Source organism: Octopus bimaculoides, chromosome 23, assembly GCF_001194135.2.
Source record: "Octopus bimaculoides isolate UCB-OBI-ISO-001 chromosome 23, ASM119413v2, whole genome shotgun sequence".
Taxonomy (NCBI): Eukaryota; Metazoa; Mollusca; class Cephalopoda; order Octopoda; family Octopodidae; genus Octopus; species Octopus bimaculoides.
In genome coordinates this window covers 21,348,350-21,352,975 of record NC_069003.1, presented here as the reverse complement: position 1 = coordinate 21,352,975, position 4,626 = coordinate 21,348,350, and the positions used below count along the sequence as shown (strand labels likewise).

Below are 4,626 nucleotides of genomic sequence, written 5' to 3'. Positions count from 1 at the left end.
TCCTATAATTGTTATTTATTAATGTTTATTGTTTTTATTTTTTATTTTATTTTTTCCCATCTAATTAGTCTTTCCAGTCTGCTTGTTGAGGTTTCTATACTGTTTTATATTTTGGGCAGGGAGAAGCTACATACATACACACACACACACATGATATATATATATATTATATATATATATATATAGATAGATTGATATATTTCGTTTGAGATTGTACTACATTAAACTTGTTCCTTTTTTCCTTTTTTTTTTTGTAAATTTAATTTGTTTAACTCTTTGTTGTTGAATTTTAAAGACAGTTCTATTTCACTGTCTATCAGTTTTGATAATACTCTACTGTATACATATATCATCATCATCATTTAACATCTATTTTCCATGCCACATGTGTGTGTGTGTGTGTGTGTGTGTGTGTGTGTGTGCATACCTTTATTTTTATCTCGTATCTCTGTGTCTTCTCTTTATTAACTCCCATCATCACCCATTTACCCTATAATTTCTTCTCTATCCATAAATCTCTGTCTATAATTATCTGTCTGTTTTTGTCTTATCTATTTATCAAATATATCTATTTCTGTTCTTGTCTATGAATTCATGTTCATAGCCAAAAGAAATTATTATCATTGTTGTTGTGAGTTTTTAGCACGCCAGGCAAAATGCTTCAAGGAATTTTGTCCAACCTTACATTCTGAATTCAAATTCTGCCAAGGTCAACTTTCAACTTTGCCTTTCATCCTTTCAGGCTCAATGAAATAAGTACCAGTTACGCACTGGGGTAGATGTAATCAACTAGTCCCCATCCCCCAAATTTCAGGCCTTGTGATTATACTAGAAAGGATCATTATTATTGAGTGAGGGAGCAGTGCATGTTATCAAAGTGACACTGGGGTAAAATATACAAAGCCCAGTATACCCATCTTGACTAACCGTCTCATAAGGGTACACTAGGCCCATGCATCACAAACATATGAGTGCGACATGGTGATCTCATATGAAGATAAACAGAGCATGACCTCGCAGGTGGGGCCCAGTTAGAATTTTCTTCAGGTCGAGTAGCCCATCCTGCTCAAAAGGTCCCTGAATAAGGTTTGTTTAAGGATGTTGAGCAAAACACCCATGTTTCCAAAGGTGAATTATTCAAACTCCAAAGAATTCCTCTCAACACATGGCTATGATGCTCCCCCACTACTTCTGCTCATGATCAGAGATGCACATACCGTCAGCCACCAAGGGACATGCTCAACTTATATTTTGTAAGCCTAGTATTCTATCGGTCTCTTTTGCTGAACTGCTAAGTTACAGGAACATAAACACACCAACACCAGTTGTCAAGCGGTGATGGGGGGGGGGGACAAACACAGACACAAAGACACACACAGAGGTGTGTATATATATATATATATATATATATACACTTATACATATATGACGGGCTTCTTTCGGTTTCCGTCTACCAAATCAACTCACAAGACTTTGGTCAGCTTGAGGCTATAGTAACAGACACTTGCCCAAAGTGCCACTCCATGGGGCTGAACCTGGAACCATGCGGTTAGGAAGCGAACTTCTTACTAAACAGCCACATTACCATATATCCACTTTCCATTCAGGTGTGGGTTGGATGGTTTTAAAAGGAACTGACCAGCTGGAGGGTTGTTCAGGATTCTATTGGCGTGGTTTCAATGGCTGGCTGCCCTTCCTAATGCCAACCTCTTTACAGAGTGTGCTGGGTGCATTTTACATTGCACCGGCATAAGTGCATGAGTGGTACTACTGGCATGAGTGCACTCTAAGTGGCACCAGCATGAGTGCATTTGATGTGGTACTGGCATTAGCACTTGTAAGACAAAGGCCTCTCAGCTGGGAGAGGGAGTGAGGGCGTGGTCCTTAAAGAGCATACCTCTGTATGGATGGCTGGGATTTTACTTAACTTCACATATCTTCTCGTGTACCACAAATCACCAGAAGTCTCACTCCCTCGTCATCTCCTCAGCATCTGAGGCCCAGCATCTGAGGCCCAGCATCTGAGGCCCAGCATCTGAAGACCCTTTCTCACCACTATAACAAAAGACAGATTCTCTTTTAATTTTGTGCATAATTCTTGAGGATTGGCAATTACTTAATCCTTTTGATGCCAACTCATTTGAGACTGCCACTGGTTCTATGGTACAAATTCCTGGTTTTAATGTGATTTAAATTAAGACCTTCAAAATATTATGTTTGTTTTCCAAACACTAGATTTATAAGTTATTTTACTAAATTCGTCATTATTTTCAAAATTAATTCAAACAAAGGTAGTGTACTGAGAGATGTAAAAAAAAGAAAAAAGAAAAGAAAGAAATGGGTTAAACTGATCTAAGTTAAAAACTTTCATCAAAATTTCATATTAATTTATGTTTCAAACATCAGCTTACTAAATTCTTTATTATTTTCTGAATTAATTGCAACAAAGAGAGTGTATTTCAACAGAAATACAGTAACGAAAGGGTCAATTACTATGTTTTCTGATACAAGAAACAGCGAATTCCTCTTTAATTTGGCTGTATTTCAGCATTCTTCACTTCTGAAGCTTCTGTTATACACACACACAGTTTGAAGGAAATATGGTGATAAACTCCTTGTCTGTTGATATTGATTATGTTGAGGTTAAGAGTAAATATACTCTTAACCTAGTTTCTCTTGCGAGGCTTTTATTTATCTGTTTGACTATAGAATGTTTAGAGGTGGTTGGGTGAATTTGGGGTACTTGATGATGATTTTCTTTCCATCTTTTTTTTTTACTTTTCCTAAAGAAAGAAAAGATAAACCTTTGAAAGTCTTGGTCTTGGAATAGTTTTCCTACTTACAAGAAATGCCTTCTGATAACGTTCTTGGTTTTAGGGCAGGTTTTTTTCTTTTTTCTTTTTTTTTTGTTCTTGAATGAATATTTTGATCACAGTACCAAACTATTACATTTTAAAATGGAATTGTTTTCTCTGTCTATCTATGCACATACAAACACATCATAGCTCTGCATGCATGAATATGTATATGTGTGTGTGTGTGTATATATATATATATTTATATATAAACACACAAACACAGCTTGCATGTATATATATATATATATATATATATATATATATATATATATATATATATATATATATATATATATATATAGCCTGGTGTTGCCATCCGGTTTCACCAGTCCTCAGTCAAATCGTCCAACCCATGCTAGCATGGAAAGCGGACGTTAAACGATGATGATGATATAAATCTTTATTTATCTGTTTCTCTTTCTTTCTCTCTCCCTGCCCCCCTCTCTTTCTCCTCCTTCTCCAACTCTTTTATGATGCATATAATTCCAGCAATACTTTCCCAGACGACACTCCTTCACTTACAATCGGCTGAGATGTCATAATGGTTGTGCTGGAGTGGCTAAAAGACCAACTGTTGTCTTATCAATCCAAATTAATTCAACTCTTCACTAAACAAACACACACATACACACACACAGCTTGTAAGATAATTCTAAACCTCAATACTCTACCAGGTTATGTGGACTATCATAGGTGACTTTGTCCTGTATTGTAATGTATCCACATAGCAGAACCTGTTCTTTCCTCTTAGCTTTATCCACAGGAGATATTTTGATTCAATATTGTAGACTGTGTGTGTGGAGAGAACCCTCATCAGTTTTACTGTGCTCCTACTATTGTTTCCATCTGTAATCTGTATTTTCTCACAGGTGTGATGGCTTGTTCCTTGGTCTTTTCTGCAGATCTTTGTAATCATACAAGAGAAAACATCATCAATTTCACCAATCTTGGAGAACCTGTAAAAGACCATGGTATCTGTCCCGTCCTCCATTCAGTGGTCACATGACGATTGGATGTTTTTTTATATAAATAGCTTTACCATCCATTGTAAGATGGCATTGACTTATCTGTTTAGTGCCACTTGTATCTTTGGCAATGTTTTGAGAATCCAGCAATCAAAGTTCCCTCAACTTATACCATGATAGAAAGAACACTTTGGAATATGTAGACCCAGGTACACTGTAACTGGAATACTTCTAATTGTTGGTCAGTTTGACCTTGGGCTAAACAGCAGCACTGATATGGAGGTTGAAATGCTTACATCGACTGACAATATTTCCAACATGTCCAATCTAACAATTCCTCTGTCCAGCAATTTCATTTCTCCAAAGCATACAGTTTAGTCTATAACATACACAAACGTGTGTGTGTGGTTAAGACCATGTCGTCTTAGGTTTTTATATATATATATATATATGAATACATGTGGCGTAGTAAGGATATTCAGCTCATGCTTATAAAGTCATAAGTTGAATTCCTGGCAGTGCGTTGTGTCCTTGAGCAAAACACTTTATTTCACATTACTCCAGTCCACTCAGCTGCCAAAATTGAGTAGTACCTGTAATTCAAAGAGCCAACCTTGTCACATTGAATCTCCCTGAGAATTACATGAAGGATAAGCATGTTTGTGGGTGCTCAGCCACTTGCATGCTAATATCATGAGCAGGCTGTTCTGTTCGTCACATCAACTGGAACCCTCATTGTCATAACTAACAGAGTGCCAGAAGAGAAAGAAACTATATATATATATATATATATATATATATAT

The 4,626-nt window shown here is 36.4% G+C and overlaps 1 protein-coding gene across 1 annotated transcript in view; it reads left to right on the top strand.

Annotated features, from left to right (window-relative positions):
* Positions 1 to 4,626, top strand: part of LOC106867812 (FERM, ARHGEF and pleckstrin domain-containing protein 1) — a 303,490-nt gene that overhangs the window by 278,557 nt on the left and 20,307 nt on the right. The gene's annotated exons all lie outside the window — the stretch shown is intronic.